This window comes from Mus caroli, chromosome 2, assembly GCF_900094665.2.
Source record: "Mus caroli chromosome 2, CAROLI_EIJ_v1.1, whole genome shotgun sequence".
Lineage (NCBI taxonomy): Eukaryota > Metazoa > Chordata > Mammalia > Rodentia > Muridae > Mus > Mus caroli.
Genome location: NC_034571.1, coordinates 26,091,446 through 26,114,814, shown reverse-complemented (window position 1 = coordinate 26,114,814; position 23,369 = coordinate 26,091,446). Strand labels below are relative to the sequence as shown.

General features: G+C 49.7%; 1 protein-coding gene across 7 annotated transcripts in view; it reads right to left on the bottom strand.

Annotated features, from left to right (window-relative positions):
* Lrrc8a (leucine rich repeat containing 8 VRAC subunit A) overlaps nt 1-18,194 on the bottom strand; it is a 27,832-nt gene extending 9,638 nt beyond the window's left edge. The window contains exons 1-3 of one of the 7 annotated variants that reach the window (XM_029472551.1): nt 17,157-17,659; nt 16,918-17,030; nt 14,910-15,018 (exon numbers count right to left, since the gene is read on the bottom strand). The gene's annotated coding sequence lies outside the window, so the exon portion shown is untranslated. The other 6 variants (XM_029472565.1, XM_021155908.2, XM_029472560.1 and 3 more) reach the window with 6 other exon arrangements.
* Between the last annotated feature and the right edge of the window lie 5,175 nt (nt 18,195-23,369).

Sequence of the window (23,369 nt, the reverse complement as noted above, 5' to 3'; positions counted from 1 at the left end):
AAAAAAAAAACAAAAGACCAGCCAGAGCTACACAGAGAATTTCCTCACAAGAAGCAGTGAGGAAGACCAAGAACTCAGTCTTTTTTGTTTGTATGTTTTGTTTTTTGTTTTTGTTTTTTTGAGATAAGAGTCCATGTAGCCCTGGCTGGCCTGAAACTCTGTAGACCAGGCTGGCCTTGAATTTACAAAGATCTGCCTGCCTCTGCTCCTAAGTGCTGGGATTAGAGATATGCACTATCATGCTTGGCAAAACAACTTTTAAATTACTTTTTTATACATATGGGTGTCTGGCCTGCATGTATGACTGTGCACCTGTACAAGTCTGGTGCCCACAGAGGCCAAATAGGGAGTCTGAATCCCATGGAGCTGAAGTTACAAAAGGTTGCAGGACAATGTCGGTGCCAGGAATTGAACCCAGGTCCTCTGAAACAGCAGCCAGCATTCTCAACTGCTGATCCTTCAGCCCTCCAAAACTCATTCTGATAAAACAAACTGTGAAGTCTGAAAAAAAAATGTACAAATGTAGTCAGGTGTGGCGGCACACAACTTTAGGGGTTTTTTTTGTTTGTTTGTTTTTTGTTTTTTTTGGTCAAGACAGGGTTTCCCTGGCTATCCTAGAACTCACTTTGTCCACCAGGCTGGCCTTGAACTCAGAAATCCGCCTGCCTCTGCCTCCCAAGTGCTGGGATTAAAGGCATGCGCCACCAGCCCGGCTGGCTACACCTTTAGTACCAGCAGAAGCAGGCACATCTCTGTGTGTTTGAGGCCAGCCTGGTCTACATAGAGACCAGCCAGGGCTACATAGACTCTATCTCAAAAACAAAAGAGACCAAAACACATCTCCACATTTCTACACAGTAGGTGTAGACAGGGCTATGGAGACAGACAGGTCTAGTTAGGGACTCCTGGGGGTAGGGGTGCACGAGGGAGGTTATGGGTAACTTCCTGTGAATAATCTGTGGTGTGGGAAGAGAGCTGTAAACAGCAAGTAAAGGACCACCTGAGGCCCCAGAGAGCTCGTCTGGCTGGACTGGAAGCCTGGGAATCTGGTCTAACAGTGGCTTCTGCCTAGTGTGAGAAATGATGGACCAGGAGCTGCTTTAGGAAGAGCTTGCCTGTGCCACAAACACGAATGTAAGGGGAGTCCCTGGAGCCCCTGGACATTCTGCCAAGGAGCCTAAGCTTACACTGCTCTACAAATCTGTAGTGAGTGGGATATAGGAAGTGTCTATCCCCAGAAGTTCACTAGAGAGCATCTGGGAAAATATAAAAGGCATGAGATGGAGGGAAACCCATGGCCCTGCTAACGCGGCTGCTCTCAGAGTTTTCACAGACTTCTAGTTCGCCATCTGAGATAGGGTCTTCTCTAGCATCAGGCTGGCCTCAGACTCATCCAGCACATACAGTGCCAACGGTGACCTTAAGCTTCTGGTCCTGTCTACTCCCTAATCCACCACACTCAGTTTATGTGCTGCTGAGGACCAGACCAAAGACTTCCTGCATGCTACACAGGAGCTGTATCACCACCCCATTTTAAAAAGCGAAATTGAGCTTTTACGTAACACCATATGTTCTTGATCAGAATCTAGTTTTCACACCGAATTTTAAGTATCGTGTCAGATAGGTCTCATTCTCTCAGAAGAGGAGTGGAACACCCTGCCAGGGGGCCTCCTGTATTTTCACACTGATGTTGATGATGGCAGTAGTAACAGCTCCTCCGTGGTAATCCTCTCCGCAAAGGCCAAGGGCTCCCAACCAGTCTCTCGAGGTCACCTGTGTGAGGTTGGAGGCCCTGTGCATTTACTACAAGTGGCAATAACCACAGCACAGGGCAGGCTCCTCCCACACCGGCTCTAGTGCACTCTCTGCTCTGTCTTCTTTAACTGATTTCATGAACAGAAAAACAGAGATTCTGGGAGGCCAAACACCTGCCCAATGTCATTTTTTATCAAGTAAGACATCAGCCCGCTCCTAGCTAAGCTCAGGCTTCACTACTCTATTGAGTTTGCCCTCCTCCTGCCTGAGGTCCCATGCACAGGAGGTGCCTGATACTTGTGGTGTTTAAGAGACTATTGCAGATATTCAGGGTCCCCATTCCTAGGTTCCCATTGTTTAGGTCACCTCAGGGCCAGCAGCAACCAAGCCAGCTAGCTCTCCTGGTGAGGCCTGGATTCTTGGGCCAGGATGAGTGCCTACCTCACAGGAAGGCCCCAGCCCCCTAATGACCAGCTGGCTCTGCACACCACCCACACTCTTGGGAGAAAGGGGCACAGGGGTGCAGTGGGGAGGGCTGGCTGAATCACACAGCTGACTTTCAGCAGGGAACTATTTTTCTTGGCTCCAAGGCCTCATCCAAGATAGCCGAAGACTAGAGAAGGGGACGGGAAAGATTTAGGACCTAAGGGAATGAGATACCCTGTCTCACTCCCCAGGTGACTGGTTGGGACCGACAGACAGACAATTAGGATCAAGTCAGTTTCTGGCTGTGACTTCCATTTCACGGTACTTTTTAACTTTGATTTCTGGTGGAAAGTTGAGCCTGTCAGTTCATGAAATATATCCAGCCTCTTATCGAAAGATGAGCTCAGCTGTGCTGCCCAGCAAAGTAGTGGTCAGGGTCCAAGATGCAGAGGAAGCAGCCCAGGCTCTGAGCAGTAAGACCTGGTAGCTCCCTTAGAAAGGAGACGCTCCTATCCATTCATGCTATCCACCTGCTCCCATCCCACCTCAAAGCACATTCTGGGTTCTATGCAGCCCTTAGCTGGGCTCTGTGAGGGTAATGAACATCCAAAGTGTACCCCACCTCAGGCCAGGTGTGGGCTGATCCCAGAGGAGGCCTGGGCCTGAGTGGCTTGTGTGGAGGACTACCCCTAACAGCAGGGTATTACAGGTGCAGTTTGAACTGGCATGGTCTGCTCGCCCCCCTCCTGAGCCAGACCAGATGCTTCTCTAGCACACAGTCCACAGCACACAGTGAGTAACAAACAGAGGCATTCTCACAAAGCGACAGGGTGGGAGTGGGCAGGGATGGGTGTGGATCTGGGTGTGGTAAACCAGCAGTTTCAGGTGGATGTGGCTTGGGTAGAGCCAGCAGGGTGACCCCTCCCACTTCCTGCCTCAGGGAGGGACTGGAGCTACAGGGAGTGGTGAGGTGCAGTACCCTCCAGCAGCCCAGGGAGCAAGAGGAGTGAGCACCCACACTGGGAGCAGCTCTCCATGCAGAGGCTGGGAACAGGCCCAGTCCAGACTCCACTGTGCTGCCCATGGCGTTCTCGGCTGGCTTTGAGATATGATGAGATAACTACCATAAATGTAACCATTGTGTAACTCCTGTGTCTGGCCAGTGCTGTGAGGTAGAGCTGTGGCTCAGATGTCCCCAGTAGCTACTGCACAGCCTTTTTGTCTTGCACAACAGAAACTTTGATCGGTAGTCACTAAGTGCCTGCCCATCTCCATGGACCCCATGGTTCTAAGTCTCTCTGGGATCACACAGCACTGCCCTGCTTAAGAAGAGGACACTGGAGTAACAGGCGGTTGTAAGTCACTTCATATGGGAACCAAATGAAGGCGCAAGAGCCTTAACCACTAGGCCATCTCCATCTATTTTTTTTTTTTTTTCCAGTTTTTCAAGACAGGGTTTCTCTGTATAGCCGTGGCTGTCCTGGAACTCACTCTGTAGACCAGGCTGGCCTCGAACTCAGAAATCTGCCTGCCTCTGTCTCCCAAGTGCTGGAATTAAAGGTGTGCCTTTCTTTTCTTTTTGAGACATGGTTTCACTATATAGTTCAGATTGACCTTAACTCAGCAATCCTCCTGCTTCAGTTTCCTAAATGCTGGGACTGTAGGTACGCAGCACACACTCTGCTTCTTTTCTAAGGTTCAATATTACCCTCCATGCCCATTTTACACACGGGCATACATGCTCAAGACGGACTGCACACCCAGGCACAGTGCAGCCCAGCCAATCCACACCCGGGCCATTGCAATGAGAGACCTACCTGCCAGTTGTCCTGGATGTGCCTGAGTGTGAAGGGAGAGCAGTGGAAGGATGCGAGAAGTGCATGAGGGTAGGACCTTTCTCTGCAGGCTGTCTAGCTTCTCTGTCTGGAAGGAGTACAGACTGCAGGGAATGTGCCAAGGAGTGTAAAATATGGGTGAAGGATCTGAAATGCAAGTGACAGAACCCAGTCTTCTGCCCCTCCTTTGCACCCTACCCCAGACCATTCAACAAGACTTGGGCCCTGGGACCACTGTCATCACCACAGACCCTCCTTGTCCTGACCGTGCCTCTTGCTGCTGCAGTGGGAGAGATAAGATACTACCTCAGTTTCCTAACATAGTCAGGCTACTATGAAAATATGGTGGGACCAAGGCCCTGAGCTCTGCAGAGGAGCAATAGACTGGGGCCAGGCTGGCTCTGCTGCTCTCTAGGAGAGTGAGCTAGGCAGGTGGCTTTCCCTTTCTGAGTCCTGACTCCTTCCTGACATAGTGCCAGGTTCTAGGCCAGAGCCTGGGGCTGGGGGTGAGGGGAAGGGAACAGAGCAGACACCCCACCCAGTGTAGTAAGCTCTCCAGCACTTGCTACTGAAAAGAAAGTCTGTGGGCGCAGTCACGGAGGAGATGAACAGAATAAGAGACTCCGTCCGGGACACTAGGGTGAGAGAGAGACAGGGTCCAGCACATAGGAGATGGGCAAGTGGCCAGTGGAATGGGAAGGAATGGCCACTGTCAAGGAAAAGCTGGCCCAGAGCACGGAAGGATATGAAAGTGTGCTCCTCTGTACCCACCGCAGTGAGGCTCACTATGGAGAAGAGGAGGCAGAGAACTAAAATGGAGACTTAGGTTTCTAATCAATATACACTTTCCTTTTGGTTAGAAAACTATATGGAGGGCCTGGAAAGATGGCTCAGCAGTTAAGAGAACTGGCTACTCTTCGAGAGGACCTGGGTTCAATTCCCAGCACCCACAGGGCAGCTCACAAATGACTGTAACTCCAGTTCCAGGGGATCTGACAACCTCACACAGACATACATGTAGTCAAAACACCAGTGCACATATAATAAAAATAAATAAATCTTAAAAACAAACAAAAGTTTTTATGGAGCCCATGGTCATGGCTCAAAGGGCAAGTACTTGGCCAAGCCCTGGGTTCCATTCTGAGCACCAAAAAACTCAGAGCATAAGATCCAAAATAAATTACAGCCTTAAAGAAGGAAAGGGAACAGCTGGCACTGAGGTGTGAGGATCAGGTGTTCTACAGAGCTCTGAGAAGGAAGTTCAGAAGGCAACAGGGAAATGGGTCAGGTCAGGTCTCTGCCCCAAGAGATGCAGAGCTTGGAGACACTCCTAAATGGAGAACAAGGATGAAAGGGGGTGAAATAGACGAAGGGAAGGCGGAAGAGGCTTTGCCCTCTGTGCCCTGCCACACTACAGCCACTGCTTTGTTTATTTGTAGGAAAGGGCTTCATATAATCCAAGTTGCCCTGAACACTGCTCTGTAGCTGAGGATGGCCTTCAATTTCTGATCCTCCTGCCTCCACTGCTCCAGTGCTGGACAACAGGCAGGTAGCATTACACCCAGTTTACAGAGTACTGGGGATCCAGCCCAGGCCCTCATGCGTGCCAGGCAAGCACTCCACCGACTGAGTCCCATCCCCAGCCCCATCTGTCTCTAGCAAAGATGAGTCAATGTCCTCTGGAGACTATGTCCCAGGCCTGGAGGCTGAGTATCTCTCAAAATGCTCACAAGTGGGCAGGAGATGCCTGAGGAAGAGAGAAAAGGTTGGGAATTCTGTATAACATGGACCATTACACATCATCCCAGGCTCCTGTGTAGAATTTGGGGTGTGGAAGGTGGAATATGAGTTTCTCAAGCAGACTGAGCTGAGAAAACAAAAGCAGGCCAGTGCCTGTTCAAACTGCAGGACAGACCCAGCCCAGGAGTGTCCACACAGTGGGCCTAAGGATCATGAAACCAAGCACCTGCCTGGGGAGACACATGAAATAGCTGTTACACGATCAGAGGACAAAATACTATACAGCAAATAAAAGTGCATTTGTACAAAAACACTTGACACAAGGACAGATTCAGTCTGCTAACTGTAACTAACCCTGGTACAAGTGGACACCTGCTTGCGCTACGCTTTCTCATCCCAGGATGACCTCTTTTTATTATAAGCATGTTATAATCGATAATTAAGGGGAAACAGTTCATTCTTATTAGTTCGTTTCTTTGGAGAGGGGTACGTGTGGAGGTCAGAGGTCAACTGCAGGCTTTGGTCTCTCCTTCTACAATGTAGATGTGGGTAATGAAGTCAGGTCAGCCTTAGCAACAGCCTGTGCCTGACGAGCTACCTGACGATGAACTCTGTCCATCTGTCCTTCTGTCAGACTTCTGGGACTCATATGGTGGAAGGAGAGAATGGAGGTCTGAGGCAACTTTGATACTTCCCTTCCTGTGTGCCTGACCTACTTCATTATACAAAAGTTGCCCCCAGGGGCTGGTCCTCTCCCATGCTCACACTTGTGAGGGCCCAGCGGGCAGCAGTGGCTGCTGTACAGGTTACCATGGTAGTGAGCACGCCCCCTTCCAAGCAGTACACTCTGCCCCAAAACACTATCCCACAGCTGACAGCTCCATCCTTGCCAGATCCTGCCTCATCCCCAGACACACACACACACACACACACACACACACACACACACACAGAGGAAGAATAGGAGACAGATGAGTTCAAATTCATCCCCAGCATGACATACTCTTTTGGTCCAAGCACGTAATTTAACTTAAACATCTGTTGTTGTAACTCTGTAATAGGAGTGCTCCCGCTTCATAAATCTGTATACAATGACCCAGATACTGTCCCCCAAGATACCAGCCTAAATAAGAAGCTGCTGACAAGGATGAGGAGTGTGATCCCCAAAAGCAATCAGTCAGGATAGGGCTACTGCTGCAGGGTGACACCAACTACAGTTCCAAGGGGTCATCATATTCATTCCCCGCGGAGTGGGCTGCGCGATGGGGACAAAGTTTCTATTTTGCAAGATGAACCTTTCTCAGATAGAGGAGGTGACTTCTGTACAGGGAGGAACACATCCACCACACCCCTGCCATCCAGCAACCTTGACCTGAGGCACCAGCCTGAGCCCAAACACAGTGAGAACAAGGATCTCATGTTACATGTGGGTCATAAAATAAAACAAAGACGAAGTATGAGCCCACTCTTTATTTTTGTGCCTTCTCACCTTCAAGTCTACTTTTTTGAAGCCTTTAAATTTTTATGTTTATTATTTATTTTATTTTATTTTTTATTTTTATTTTTTTTTTGAGAAAGGCAAGAGGTAAGTGTGGTGACACACACCTTTAGTCCCGGCACTTGGGAGGCAGAGGCAGGCGGATTTCTGAGTTTAAGGACAGCCTGGTCTACAAACTGAGTTTCAGGACAGCCAGGGCTACACAGTGAAACCCTGTCTCGAAAAACAAAAGAAAAGAGGAAGAGAGAAAAGCAAGAGAACAGAGTTTATTCTAAAAACAAAAAACAAAACCAAAAACTCTCTGCAGCTAGAAGAGTCAAGAGTGAGCTGCCCAATCTTTCCAGCTGTAGTGAACTACTCCCCTTTACTCAATGTGTGCGTGTGCGTGTGCCTGTGTGTATGTGGGAACACACACCACAGAGCACGTGCAGGTCAGAGAACAACCTGAGGGGGAGTCAGCACTCTCCTTCCATCAGACAGCAACTGAGGAGTGAGTTCAGTTGTCAGGCTTCGCTGTACCTTCCCTCACTGGCCCATCTTGTTCACCTGCCATCTAAAAAATATCACTACAGCAGTGATCTCAGCCTAAAGCTTGAGACCCCTTGAGATTGAAAGACCTTTTTATTTTACATCAGTCAAATATCAGATTTCCTACATATCAGGTATTTATATTATAATTCATAACAATAACAAAATCATAGTTATGAAGCAGCAACAAAGTAATTATATGGTTGGGGGTCACCACACCTGTATTAAAGGATGGCAACAGGGGCTGGTGAGATGGCTCAGTGGGTAAGAGCACCCGACTGCTCTTCCGAAGGTCCAGAGTTCAAATCCCAGCAACCACATGGTAGCTCACAACCATCCGTAACGAGATCTGGCACCCTCTTCTGGTGTGTCTGAAGACAGCTACAGTGTACTTACATATAATAAATAAATAAATCTAAAAAAAAAAAAAAAGGATGGCAACACTAGGAAGGTTGAGAACAACTGCACCGCGGCATAAGACTGACCACATGAGCTGTGGCAACCTACCATAAACCTGTTCTTGTTAGAAAACAGTTCATCAGCTTCAAAACAAAACAAAATGAAATAAACTCCCTCCCTACTGCATGTATGGAAACGCACATAAACTCCGTGAGATTATATCAGAGGGTAGGTCAGGTCATGGGGTTGTCTCTTCTATATCTTGTGATTTACGTATCCTGTGCTTTTAAATAGGAAACACACATAAGAAAAAGCCTTCAGCCTGCTGGGGACTGTAACTAAACCACCAAGGACCAGACGCACTCTGTGAGGAAAGGTCAGCGTGTGCTCCCCCACCCTGTAACACACCTCAGCCACAGTAACTCTAATCTAAGTGGGTACACACATGGCAGGAAGAGCTTGGAGAGCAAGTGCCATTCAGCCATGTCCCCTCTGCTATCTCAACTATAAGGTGGGACGGTGGCTATTCAGAGTGCCACTGTAGGAACTGAAGACAGGCGCTACACCTGTTTGAAACCTAGCATGGCCCAGAACCCACTGTGCCATTCCAAAAGACCCTCTCACAGTTCTGCTGTTCCTCCCACCTTTCTGCTTCTAGGGCTCAGGAAAGGCCACTGGTCAGGGCCCCCCTTTCCCATCCTTCCTCCTCCTTTCCTCACCCTCCCCTCTTACACCTCTTCTCTTCCCTCAAGAGGAATCTATGTTGCTCAGGTTGCTCTGAAGCCCTGACATGGGCAATCCTCTAGCTAGCCTCAGCTAGCTGAGGGACTGGAACTACAGCAGTGTGCACTGCTCCTAATTTCCTGTTGATCTTGTTTTTTTTTAAAGATTTATTCATTGTATTTATATGAGTATACTATAGCTGTCCTCAGGCACACCAGAAGAGGGCATCCTATTAAAGATGGTTGTGAGCCACCATGTGGTTGCTGGGAATTGAACTGAAGACCTCAGGAAGAGCAGTCAGTGCTCTTAAGTGCTCTTAACCACTGAGCCCCTGTTGATACTTCCTAAACACACACACACACACACACAGAGAGAGAGAGAGAGAGAGAGAGAGAGAGATTACATGCTGCCCCTTTCATCTGGATAGAGACCACCAAAACATACATGTCCAGAGACTTGGGCAGCTCCTACACCTGGGCTACAGGCCCTCTCAGCCGCAGAGCATACAGAGCACAAAGAGCCCTTTGTTGAAGCACAAACAGAACCTAAGGGGAAACTTCCCTGCATTCAGAAAGAGGCTGTCCCTCTAAAATGCTCCTGGGGAAGGGGAAGGGTGGTCACTAGAGGCCCAGTGAGACTGAGTGGCTCAAGCTTATGACTCTGTCCCAGGGTTTATGCTTCCTCATGTACTAGGCCAGGAGGTGGGAGGTCTCACCCTCATGTGGTACCCAGCCCCCTATCCTGGCCATACTCCTAAGCCCAGCTGGAATGAGTAAGAGACTGTGGGCTTGGGACTTACCCTGCACAGGAGGGCACTCCCTCACCTCCTGGGACACAGCCTTGGGGAGATGGCAGGCTTGAGCAGGAGGGTTAAAGTATCTGAACTGCTTTGGCACTAGGGCAGGGCTTCCCAAACAGGTCTGTCCTCTGCAAACACATAGGGGTGCGGCTGTGTTCTGGTAAAAGGTAACAGGCAAGGGCCACCTCCTGGACTACCCCCACTGGCCACTGGAATCCAGTATACAGCTTAGCCGTTATAGCTTAGACCCAGCCACTGCCCTTGCTATGTGCCCAGTTCTGCTTGCCCCTCAGCTTCCAACATCATGGCAAACCACTTGGTGGCTCCCAACCTCACCAGTGAGTGACTTGGGAAAAGAATTCCATCTCATCTATAAAACAGCTGTAATTTTGTTTCTTTTGGAGGGTTGCAGGGGGTCCCCCAAATGAAGTGGTCCCCAAAAAGCTTTTGGATCATTTCTATGCAGTAAAAATGTTTACTATAGTTTTTATTAGGGGTTGTTTGAGAAGTTGCCCAGGCTGCCTCTGTAAACTCATGAACTCCTCCTGTCCAGCTCCAGAGCAGCCTGGACTCCAGGCTCACTGCTGCTCTCAGAACAGAAGGGCTGATTGAGGTCCAGAGAGGTGAACTGTTTTGATGTTATAGGACCGGGTGGCACGATAGACCTAGATCCGACTTGCTGCTGTGCCAAGCAGTTCCTAAGACATCTCAGGTCTGTCTCCTCAGCCGTGCGGCCTCCACAGGCCTTTCAAGCAGTTCTTAAGACATCAGGTCTGTCTCCTCAGCCGTGCGGCCTCCACAGGCCTTTCAAGATGCTTCTTAGGAAGAGCCTCCTGATGAGGCATGAACAGAAATGAGGCCTTTGTAGGCAGGTCATACTCAGGAGTCTCTAGCATTCCAGGCCTTAAGGAAACTGGAGCCCAATTTTGGGTCTGCATCCCTGGGAACAAAGTAGCCTTGAAGACTGGTCATGACCTGCTATGAACATCTGCTGTGTCTTCTGAGATTGGTTAAGAAAGGTAGGTGTAAGCACCCTGGACAGGCAGGCAAGGGGACTCAGCTAAAGGCAAGCTGCCTATCAACTCCCCAAATCAGAACCTAAGGATTCAGCTGGGGAATGCACGGTGCCCCTGGCCAGGAGTCTGCCATGCCACCGGACTGGGCACACATTTGTCATCTGAGTGTCAGAGAGGGCACAGGTTTGGCAGATGCGCCTCGGAGATGGGGTCGCATGTGAAACCATGGAATTTTACAGCCACTTTTACTCTAGAGGGAGTGTGAGGCTGTAATGCAGCAAGCAATTTAATTTTGAGATTTCAAGGCCTCAAGAGACAGAAAAAAAACTTCCCAGGCGATCTCAGGACATCTGCAGTGGGGTCACAGCCTTCCAGAGCCTCAGTCCCATGACTCTTTCACCAGAGAAGGTAAAGCCCATCCCACACACACACACACCACACACGCACAAAGACACACGCACACACAGAGACAGCAAAGACAGACAAGACAGACACATATACATACACAAAGCAAAGACAGACAGACACACACACACACACATATACAAAGAGGTAGGCAAACAGACACACACAGAGAGACAGACAAACTAAAAAAAAAAAATCCAACCTGGTTCTGGAGGAAGCGCCACTCTACTCCCTGATGTCTTCACTCACTCAAGGCTGGCTGGAGCCAAGAGCGGCTTTCTGGTCAGTGTCCCCAGTACAGTGTGCAGAGCACCAACCTGACCACATAGGGAGCTTCTGCCACATGCACTCTCCTAGGCCCAGGCCTCCAGGACTGACTTCAGGTCTGGGGCCAGGGTCAGTGGGTGCCATATTATAAATACTCTGAAAACGCCCTCAAAGTAGAGAGAAAGAGAAGAGCAGAGCGGGTGGAGTAGATGGAGCATAGGTCACCAAGGCACTTCCCTCAGTTTCAGGCCTGATGTGTGCTGCCACTTACAACTGAGGCAAGTGACCACATCTTCTAAGCCTTGGTCTCTGTCTGTCTGATGGCAAAGACACCACATACACGACTGGGGTGGAAGTGAATGAGGTGACCCAACGGCTTCTTAAGCACCAAGGATGTTCACGGAGGATAGGGTGTTGGAAGGAGGGAAGGAGGCGGGCTCGAGCCATCAGCTACTCAGGGGCCAGTTCACATCTCTGAGAAGTAGGAAGATTGCAAGGGAAGGGCAGAGGAGGAAATGGAGTGAAGGCTGGGGAGGGCCTAGGAGAGCCATGCAGTCAAGTGGGCCCCAGGAGCTCAGCAACAGCACAGATCCTGCCAGACAACACTCCACGGACTCCAGCTGTCAGGCTTGGCATGCCTCACTAGAAAACCCCTGTTGATGCTGGGCATGGAGGTGCTCACCCGCAAACCCAGCGCTTGGGAGGGAGAGCAGCAGGAGTTCAGGGGCAGCCTGGGCTGTGTGAGATCCCATTTTTTAAAAAATGCTGATATGGGGCTAGAGGGATAGCTCGGTGGTTAAGAGCACTCACTGACTTCCAGCGGTCCTGAGTTTAATTCCCAGCAACCACGTGTTGGCTCACAACCATCTGTAATGGGATCCAATGCCCTCTTCTGCTGTGACTGAAGACAGCTAGTGTACTCATATACATAAACTAAATAAATAAATCTGTAAAAACCTGCTGATATTTAATTGTGCCTATCAGTGGCTCTGTAGACTCAAACAACTGGGAAGCCCTTTTCCTTGTCTTCTAACCAACCCATGGGATTTCTGTCTGAAACTCTCTGCGACCAATACAAAACTGACCTAGAGGTACTATAAGGACAAACGTCACGCGACAAACTCAGGCACATACAGCAATCCAATTCCACTCAAATGTTACAGGTCTCCCTGAGCTGCACCTGGGCCCTAGCTCAGGCAGACAGCAGAGGTCACGCCTCATCCCAGCATGATGGACTCCACTGTTTACAGGCAGAGAAGGAATTCCCATCTCACACAGGCACTTCCTCTGGTTTCCTGTTCTCCACCGCCCAGAAAGTCAAGCTTCAGTTCAAGCCTGCTCTCCCCAGGGACAGAGTTCCTCAACAACCAACAGGAAGCTCCCACAGGGCAGGGCAGGCACTGCTGACCTTGTTCCCATAAACAAAAGAGTATGACAGCACCACACACCAGGCGCTTTCCACCTCCCTCTCTAATGTCAATGCCCCACACAGTCAGAAAGGCCCAGTAGGGCCCCAGGGGTGCTGCAGGAGGAATGTGCCTTCTGTTCTGTCTGCCAGCCTCGGCAGCCTGTCTGAGCCAGTCCTGGGTAAGAGCTCTAGACACTGGCTGCCCTTCCAAGAAACAAAAGCGCTAAAAAGCACATAGCCTGGCCAGGCAGTGGTGGTGCACGCCTTTAATCCCAGCACTTGGGTAGCAGAGGCAGGTGGATTTCTGAGTTCCAGGCCAGCCTGGTCTACTGAGTGAGCTCCAGGACAGCCAGGGCTACACAGAGAAACCCTGTCTCGAAAAACCAAAAAAAAAAAAAACACACACACACACAAAACCAAAAACAAACAAAAGCAGGTAGCCCCAAAGTGACCTGACTTTCATGAAATAGGTGTCAGAGAGAAGATGGGGTCAGGACTTTACCTTTTCTCTGATATCAAACTCTAAACAATATGGAGGGGCACATCTGTACTTCTAGTCCTCTAGAGGCTGAGGTAAAAGGATCACAAGTTTGAAACCATGGCTAAAGAGATGGCTCAGGAGTTAGAAACATTTACTGCTCTTGGAGAAGACCCTGGTTCAATTCCCAACAGCTCACATTGTTTCTAACTCCAGTTCAAGGGAATCTAAAGCTATCTTCTGAGCTTCAAGGATACCAGGTACCCCCATGGTGTACAAGACACCATGCAGGCAAAACATTTATCACTCATACACATAATGAAATAAAACTAGAGAAGAGGGGCTGGAGAGATGGCTCAGTGGTTAGGAGCACTGTCTGCACTTCCAGAGGACCCAGGTTCAATACCCACACGGCAGCTCACAACTGCCTGTCTGTAACTCCTGTTCTAGGAGATCTGACATCCTCACACAGACATGCATGCACTCAAATCACCAATGTACATAAAATAAAAATAAATAAATAATTTTTAAAAATACTAGAGAAGACGGTGGAGGAAGAAAAGGAAAAAGAAGTCATAGTAGTAATAGCAGTAGTAGTTGTTGCTTGAGGCTAACCCAGGAGTAGGCAACCACTACATAGATTTTAAAGTAATAGCCGCCACCCCAGCTACAAGAGACCTTGCCTCAAAAAGCAGAGAAAAGGCAAACTATACAGAGTATAAAGGTTCCTATTTCCAAGAGAGCCGCGTGGGACCACGTCAGTGTGAAGGCTGCTCCCACTCGTCGTGCTCAGGAACACGCTTCCAAGGCTCTGACGAGTCCCAGAACAGGCACAGTTCCCTAACTTCAGTGACCAAGGGAACACCTCTTGGGAAATGCGTCACAGGCAGCAGCATTTCTAGCTATGCGCACCAAAGAGATCTGCAGGGAGGAATGGGTGGTGGTAAGAGTCACATATCCCTCTCTTCAGAATCTTTTTGAGAACTGGTGTGGATGGAGAAGGCATTAGGCAGAGTGTGTCTCAGAAAGCACTCTTTGCCTAGCGCTGGCCTTGCTGACCCTGCAGTGCAATCTGCACAGCACACTGTGAAAGGATTGCAGGATTGTTTGCCAAAGCTTGAGCAGTGGTCTCTGTCCAGTGCTGACCCACATACAAGCTGAAGCAACACGCTCAACCCACCATGAAGGAAGCTGAGGCTATAGATTGAACTCAGCTCCTCTAACTGTCTGGATCTGGTCCTCTGTTCTTGCCTCAGTCCCCCAACCTCCATCTCTGCCTCAGCTTTTCCTGAAGGAATGCAAGAGTCCCCAGCATTGCCCCAGAATGGTGGTGTGTGCCTATAATCCCAGGACTGGGAGACTGAAGCAGGAAGATCAGGAGTTCAAGGCCAACCTCAGATTAACACTGAGTTTTGGGAAGTAACTTGAAGGTAGAATGCTTGCCTATCTAACACCTGTGAGGCTCTGGGCTCAACCGTCACTACTAAAATAGAACCCAAACCGCCAAAGCAGAGGGAGCAGGCACCACTCCAATGCCCCGGATCCTATGCACATCAAAGGACTATGAAAATGGAGGTGTGATCATGCTATCTGTCTGGGAGAGGCAGTACAGACAGTCTGGAGAGAGCTTACCCTGAGATGGCTCTGCTATCTTTGTGTTGGCTGTTGGTGCTGAGGCTGATCCCTGTCTGGATGCACAGGGCCCTGACATTCCTTTTGCTCCATGGACGCTGCTGCTGCCCTATAAGAAAGAGAGAGCTATAATCAATAGGCACGTTTGTGGCTCTTAAAGAAACTTATATTGTTCACAGAGTATTTTTTAGGGAGCCTGTCCCACAGATCCTAGTTCTTCAAAGAGTCCTCAAGGCAGCTTTTTCAATCTGGAGGCGAGGCTCTGCTAGGGACTCAGGCTTAGCCTTAGACCAGACCAAAGGGGTTAGTACAGTTTCTTAGAAGAACAGGTATCTGGTGACCCCTGGGTGTGAGGAGTAGAAGGATCCAGGCAGGAGGCATAGCACAGGCAGGGGAGAAGAGGTGGGCAAGATGCTGCAAGCTACTCTTTTGTCACAGCTAGTCCCGGATATGGGAGATGGCCAGAGAGAAATGACAAGGGCTGAGCCAGACCAGACAAGGACTTTCTCTGAAACATAAGGACAGACTCTCCACAGTGAGCAAGTGCTCAACTACTGACAGGCACCATGCTCTGCACTGCTTACCAAAGATAAGGTGGCTGTGTGAGAGAGAAGTGTGGGCACCGCTCCAGACTTGGAAGACAGCAACAATAGCCGGAGATGGGAGTGTGGCCCAGCTATGAGGGAGTTAGAGCAGTATAACAGTAGTTAGTCAGGAAGGAAGCAGCAGACAGCAGGACCTGGGAGGTACAGTGTCTAGAAGGGGCTGGGAAGCAGCTGTCACACTTGTGGAGATGTCGGCTCTGGTAAAGGATGGAGGCCAAACTCGGTCCCCCAAGCCATAGGAAGACAAGACAGGCAGGCTATACGTGACCATGCAGCAAAGCACCAGAGGCCATCCAGTCCACCTCTGCCCCACCCTCTGTCTCAGACAGGACTGGAACACTGCTGATACTGAACAGTCACTTGTCCACTTCACAGCCATGGCTGAAGTAGGACTCTGGACTCACTGACTCTTCTAGTCCCTTCTTGAAGGACATGTACTCTGGATAGCCTGCTCAATGACCAAAACTCCCTCTTCTCTCCTCTGGACTGCTTCAGGACCACTGTGGTCTATATTTATTTAATGTCTGCATTTATTCCTTCTGAGTTATCAGGAGGTCTTCACTGGTCAGCCTGCCCTTCAATATCTCTGTAAAAATCTACAGTCTCAGGGCAGTGACCTGGGAACAGGCTGGTTCCAGGCAGCAGGCAGGGGTTCTGCCCCATTAGGCTGACCCTCAGAAGCCCAGGCCCTCCACGAAGGCCATTCAGAGTTGCAAGGAAACTCCATCCTAGCAAATGTGCCTTAGGTACGGAGAACAGGAATGTGAGCCTGACTCCTGGGGGGTGGGAGGTATTGCCAATTGCTTCTCTGGTCCCTGCTTTGTACACCATCCCCCAAACAATGTGGAGCTTCAGACCCCAGGAAAACTCCAGGAAGCTGTCCTCCAGCACTGCTCACCTGCCCTTGCCTGCCCATGACAGCTGGAGGAGAGCCCGACCTTCATCAAGGAAACAGCAGTATGAACGGCCTAGCCCACTGGCACCACCCCTGAGTCTCTGAATATACCCCCTCTCCTACCCTCAATGATCAACTTATTCTTCCTGCACTGGCCAGTTTGTCTACTCCAGAGGGCATAACACAGATGGCAGAGTTAAAGAGACCACTGACACACTTGTAAGGCAGGAAAAGACTTTGTAGCCTCTGGCTACTCATTTCTGTCTCCAAAATTCAGCACACAAGTATCTCCATCCTCACAAAGACTCTCTCCCCTCCACGCCTCATCCTTAAAGCTGTCCCTGTCCTAGCTGGGGCAGCGGAAGAGGAGGCTGTACAAGAGTGGCTGTCCTATGTCCACCACTATGTCAGCCCAGTTCCCATCAAGAAAAAGCTAATGCTCACTCAATGTGTTCTTTCAAAACAAGACAACAACTGTATCAAGCAGAACCAGCCCATCTTGACTCACTCCAGTCCAGTGCATGGCAGGTTCAAGAACTCTGGTCTCAAACAGAGGTTAGAGGCCCACCCAGCACTCAGGAACCAGACGAGTGAATCTCCGTGAGCTCGAGACCAGCCAGCCTGGTTTACAGAGAGAGTTTGAGGACTGTCAAGGCTACATAGTTGAGACCCTATCTCAAAAAACAAGCCCCACCCCCTGCCACTGTCACCCTGCTGTTCCTTCAGCTTGGGATCGCCTTTGCTGACCTCCAGCTCACCACAACCTCCTGTACTAGACTCTCAAATCGGGAGTCGGTCGTTCAGGGAGCCCCAGTCTGAGGTCCCAAAAGCCTGTGCTCCCGTCCCCACAACAGGAGACAGTCCGGGAGATCAGGAAGAGGGAGTGGTCTAAGGAGAGAAGCCGGGGCCGGGAAGCCCATGGCCAAGAACTGTAAGAGCTGGTGGGAGAGCTGTCAAGAGAACCCCGGGTGGAACCTCTGGGAATGGGGCGCGTGCGCCGAGGGGCGCGGATCTGCAGGGGACCAGCGCGGCAAGTGCGGCCTGGGGACCGCGGCGGAAACTCGGGTGTGAGAGGCGCGCGGAGAACAGGGTGCCCGGGAGGGGGCTCGCGCGCCGCCGCACGGCCTAGAGGGTGGAGACCGGAGCCGGCGCCCGCGGGAGGCTGGGCGGAGCGAAGCCCAGCGCGGGGCCAGGGTGGCCGGCGCCCCCGGGCAGCGAGAGCCCCGCAGAACTTGAGGGGGCGGAGCGCGCGTCCGAGAGCGTCCGGTGCGGTGACAGCGCGCGTCTCATCCCCCACCCGACCCGCTCACCTGGGCTCGCCGCTCGCAGCCGCCCGGCAGGCAGCCCCGGCCCTCCACCTCCCAGTCCGGCCGCCCGCCGCCGCGCTCCTCCAGCGCCTCCTTTTGTTTGTCCCTCACTGCACCACTCTGCCTCCCCCGCCCCGGAAGTGACGTCACGGCCGGACGCACCCGCGGCATCCCGGCCGTCGCCATGTCTGTTAAGGGGAAAGCTTGAGGCCGCTTCACCCTACTCCTGTCCACGTGCCTGCGCCAAGCCACTTCGGGGCGGAAGTAACGGGGCAGAGCTAAGCCCCCTTAAAGGGACAGGGATCCCTGCAACTTAAGAGATGCGTTACTCTGGCCAGATCGGCCAAGTGACCCAAGCTGACGCAAGTATCCGCTCACCTCCTTTGTTCGGGTTCCGATCGCCATTGGGGCAGCGTCCTCATACCTTTAGTGCTGCTCGTTAGCTGACTCGCTGCCCAAACTCTTCAGGTGCCCGCAAATGTAACTGCCCTGAAGATGCTGACGCGCGTCTCGACAAGTCCGACTTACGACGGTTGTCCCTGAAAAGCCGCATAATTCCGAGTTAACTGAATGGCTTCTCCGCCGCCGCTGCAATAAACACAGTTGAACTAAATGTAAAGGTTTCTTGGGAGATTAGTCGCTCCCTGGCGAGTTCACAGTCTCACACTAGGAGGTCTTTGAAGTCGCCGGACTGGACTGGGTTAGGAACTTTTTGTAGAAGAGGGGAGAGAGGTAATGCCATGCTTGAGAAGGCATTGGAGTTTAGGTGTCCGGTAGGTGTGTCTTGAGTCCTGTGGTCACTTTGAAACTAAGTATCTGCTTTATCCAGTATTTTGCCCCGACTCTTGTAAGCAAGGGCTTCTGGTGGGGATCTCTTTGTCGGGTTCCCCGGGCTTCTGGCTGGAGGGTTGGCAGAGTGAGTGAGGGGAATTCTCTATCTGGGAAACCTCCAGCCTAACGTTAGCAGCGAATTTTGAGCTGAGCTGAGGGTAAAACCACATCTTCAGAACCAAGCCTCCAGGGCTTCAGAAGCTAGCTCTGTGTCTGTGTTAATCTTCCTGGGTTCTCATAATTCCCAGGCTAACTGTAGTAATCCTTAGGTTGGGAAATTGTTCAGCTATTAAAACAAAGTGTTTCATGTACTCCAGTATGGGACGAGTTCCAGTAGCTTATGTGAAAGAAGAAAGGCAGGGAGCACAGCAATGAGTTTTTGTGGAGTTGGGTATCAGTGGTGTGTGCACCAGCTAATATACACAGGCTGTACAGATCCTTCCCTCACTGAATGATCTCCGCCCCCTTTTACACTGACACGACCTCTGGAAGAGCAGTCAGTGCTCTTAGCTGCTGAGCCATCTCTCCAGCCCCTTAACCTTAAATTTATATAAAGAGAAAGGGGGATATAAGTATATTTATCCACATACTAAGGTATATTTAGTTTCAAACTTTAAAAATAATAATAATTTCAACTTCAAAGATAATGCTTTTTTTTTTTTTCTGTTGCCAAAAAGCATTTGCCCTGGGAAAGATATACCCTGCTAGCAGTACCTGTTTCAGTGTTTGTAAACATTCTTCTGCATCTCCTTCTGACTGGTTTAAAAAAGAGCTGACTGCCTATAGCAAAGCGGGAGAGGACAGCGGAGCTTCCGGGGAGAATCAGGGGAGGGAGCTTTGCCAGCCAGACACAGAAGAAACAGGTACTAAGGAGAGGTAATGAGCCAAATGGCACAGCATAGATTAGTATAGTTTGAATCACATGAGCTACTTGGGAACAAGACCAAGTAAGGTTAACCTTTCATATTAATAAAAAGTCTCACTGGGCATGGTGGCGCACGCCTTTAATCCTAGCACTCGGGAGGCAGAGGCAGGTGGATTTCTGAGTTCGAGGCCAGCCTGGTCTACAGAGTGAGTTCCAGGACAGCCAGGGCTACACAGAGAAACCCTGTCTCGAAAAAACCAAAAAAAAAAAAAAAAAAGTCTCGTGTCATTCCTTTGGAAGCTGGTGTGGAGACAGTCCAATGATAGAGGTAAATTATGGAAGTTGCAATGGAGGAGGTGACACCTTAGGCAAACCCTGAAAGGTGTGCTACAGACTGCATTAGACTCTGCGCCTAGTTGTTAGGTAAGGACACACAGTAGAAAGTTGCCAGCCGTAGGTTAGATCCTTGGTTCTTGAGCCTTGCTAAACAGAAGCATGGCCTAGAGGGAGTTTGCTAACATTCATTGCAACGTGTATCATCCCTTCTGATGGATGCATATTGTACATGATGTGCCCCTTAATTATTGTGCTAACCAGTGTGTGCTGGGTACTCTGTTCTTGGTGCTAGGGATCCAGCCCTCAGGTACTGGTCCTACCACTGAACCACACTGCAGCCCCTAACCCCTTTTAATTTTTTATTATTTTTTAAAATTTTATTTATTATTATACATAAGTACAGGTAGCTGACTTCAGACATACCAGAAGAGGGCATCATAGCTCATTACAGGTTACCATGAGCCACCATGTGGTTGCTGGGATTTGAACCCAGGACCTTCAGAAGAGTAGTCAGTGCTCTTACCCGCTGAGCCATCTCCCCAGCCCCCCTCACCCCTTTTAATGACTGTTCATATTCCATTTCCCAGATGTACCATGGTTTACTGATGAAGTACTACCAGATTGCTTCCCTCATGTTCTATCACAACTGATGCCATCTTGGTACAGACATCTTTGCACACATGTGTATTTTTTAAGATTTATTTATTTATTTTATGTATATGAGTACACCACAAAAACAACACAAAAAATGGTATTGTCTGCAGAACTGCTGCTGTGCTAAACTGGCCCATGGGCTCCTTGGGCCTGAGGAAGGGGTGTGGCCCAGTTTGAAGTTATGGGAAGTCTGGGATGTGTACAAGCTGCAAGAACGCATTGGGCCAGAATGCTTCCAGAAAAACTGACAGCCCCTTCCCTGGGAAGTGCACTAGAGGTCACCTTGGCCATGTTTTGACAGAGAATTTGTCTACATTCTGCCCAGGTCCTGAAAATTGGGTTAAGGCTAAAGGTATACACTGATTTGTTTGTGAGAGGAAGGTTCAAGGAACCAGGGCTTTGGGCTGTAGATGGTTCTGGCTTTGCTTGACTGTTCAGCTTCAAAACTAAAAGAACAGGGGCAGCCGGGCGGTGGTGGCATACGCCTTTAATTCCAGCACTTGGGAGGCAGAGACAGGCAGATTTCTGAGTTCGAGGCCAGCCTGGTCTACAGAGTGAGTTCCAGGACAGCCAGGGCTACACAGAGAAACCCTGTCTCGGGGAAAAAAAAAAAAAAAAAAGATCCAATGGTTATACTCAGGTACATGGAATCACCCACTTGTCACCCCCAACTGGTTTCAGTCCCTGTAGCAACCACCAGGCAGAACCTAAGGGCAGCTCGTGGGGGCACTGTAAACTGTTCCCACAGGAGGAGAAATTCCCTTTACCCACAGGCACTTTCACTGCTTCCTCTTCATCCCCAGCCAGCAAGGCTGTCTCAGCCTCCTCCAAGGAACAGGCCTGGTTCCTCAAGATCAACAGGGAATTCCCACAGGCAGGGCTGCCCTGCTGACCTTGTTATAAACAAGAGTCTGCCAGTGCCACAAACCAGGCCTTTCCCTCTTCCCTCTCAGCAGTCAATGCTCCAGACAGCTCAGAGGGCCAGGATAGGGCCTACTCTGGGTATAGCATGGTGACAGAAGTTGGCAGCTCTAAGGTCACCTGACTTTTGTGAAGCAGGCACACACAGTGAGGGAGTAGATGTGTAAATCTTCCAGGGAGACTTCTTTCTTTTCGTTTTTGTTTTGTTTTTCTTGAGACAGGGTAGCTCTCCCTGTCCTGGAACTCACTCTGTAGACCAGACTGGCCAAGCGCTGGGATTCATAGTTTGGGAGACTTTAAGATTTATATCTGTGCGTCTGTGTGTCCATGAGGAACATGTGCATGGTTGCCAGGAGAGACAATAGAGGGAGTCAGATGCACAGGAGCTGCAGCTTCAGGACATTTGTGCCGGGAACCGAACTCAAGTACAAGAGCAAGGCAAGCTATTTACCACTGAGCCATCCTTTCCACCCACTTAGGGAAAGTTTCCAGGCCAGACAAGAAGGGCAGCAACCTATCAAACAAAGTTGCGCCGGAGTCTAGCATGATGAACCAGAGAGCTTACTGAGGCTACTAACTGCTGGGGTTCAGGAATCGCCACTCGAACCACCTCAACACTGACCCAAGCTAAGCAAGAACAGTTTATTGAATGCTCACCTTAATACTGAAGATTCAGGACTGAAAAAAGGACTTAGAAGCCTAATTATGGTACTGGTCTGGTCTCAGGGTAGACTTTTTTTTATTATTATTATATGTAAGTATACTGTAACTGTCTTCAGACACACTAGAAGAGGGCATCAGATCTCATTGTGGATGGTTGTGAGCCACCATGTGGTTGCTGGAATCTGAACTCAGGATCTTCGAAAGAACAGTCAGTTCTCTTACTCACTGAGCCATCTTGCCAGCGCCAGGGTAGACTTTTTTAAAAGATTTATGGGCTGGTGAGCTGCCTCAGTGGTTAAGAGCACCAACTGCTCTTCCAAAGGTCCTGAGTTCAAATCCCAGCAACCACATGGTGGCTCATAACCATCCATAACGAAATCTGATGCTCTCTTCTGGAGTGTCTGAAGAAACACTACAGTGTACTTACATATAATAAATAAATAAAAAGATTTATTTATTTACCTATCTATCTATCTATTCATTCATTATGTATACAGTGTTCTGTATGTATGCCTGCAAGCCAGAAGAGGGCACCAGACCTTATTATAAATGGCTGTGAGCCACCATGTAGTTGCTGGGAATTGAATTCTGGAAGAGCACACACTGCCCTTAACCTCTGAGCCATCTCTTCAGCCCTCAGGGCACACTTTTTATAGGAAAAACCAGGTTGAAAAGTTTACAGGGCAGGGAGGGGAGCAGTTGGCTTAGTAGGCAAAGTGTTCTCAGCTAACCTGTAAGCTGAGTAGGGTAAGGGGGTGGACAGGGAAATTTCTGAACAGTGAGATAACAGAGCATGAGTATTATAATCATAACTTTTTTGCTTAATAGTAGCATTCTTCAGTGTCAGCCAGAAACACCACAGTGAGCCCATACATAGGTGCAGGAAGGGCTGCTCAGTGGTCAGCTCTGATTCAAGATATTTTTAGACCTAACAGTTCATATTGACCTTTGATTTGTAAAGCTTTGTGGTATTTCTTAAGATCAGCAAACCTCTTACAGAACATTCAGAACAAAACAGGGTATGTGGTCAGCATGTCCTTGAGCCAAGTCACTTCTCTGTGTCCCTGACTGGCAGGCATGTTACAGCAACAGTATGGACTAGCTGGCAGGCATGGAAGAAAATGGCTACAGCTATGCCAGGGGGAGGGGCAGCTCATGCACTAACAGGATCAGGAGCCATCACTTGCACTGCAGAATGGCCGAGGCCCCTTCAGTTAACGTTCCACATCCTGTAAAATGTATCACCTCTTAAAATCACATCCTGTAAAAGCCATGTTTTTCCTCCTGGCCCCAGACTCCCAGGCTAACAACACTGGGACTCAAATGTATTTACACATACCTAGGTCATGAGCTTTGACTGTTTCTCAATTAGATTAGACTAGA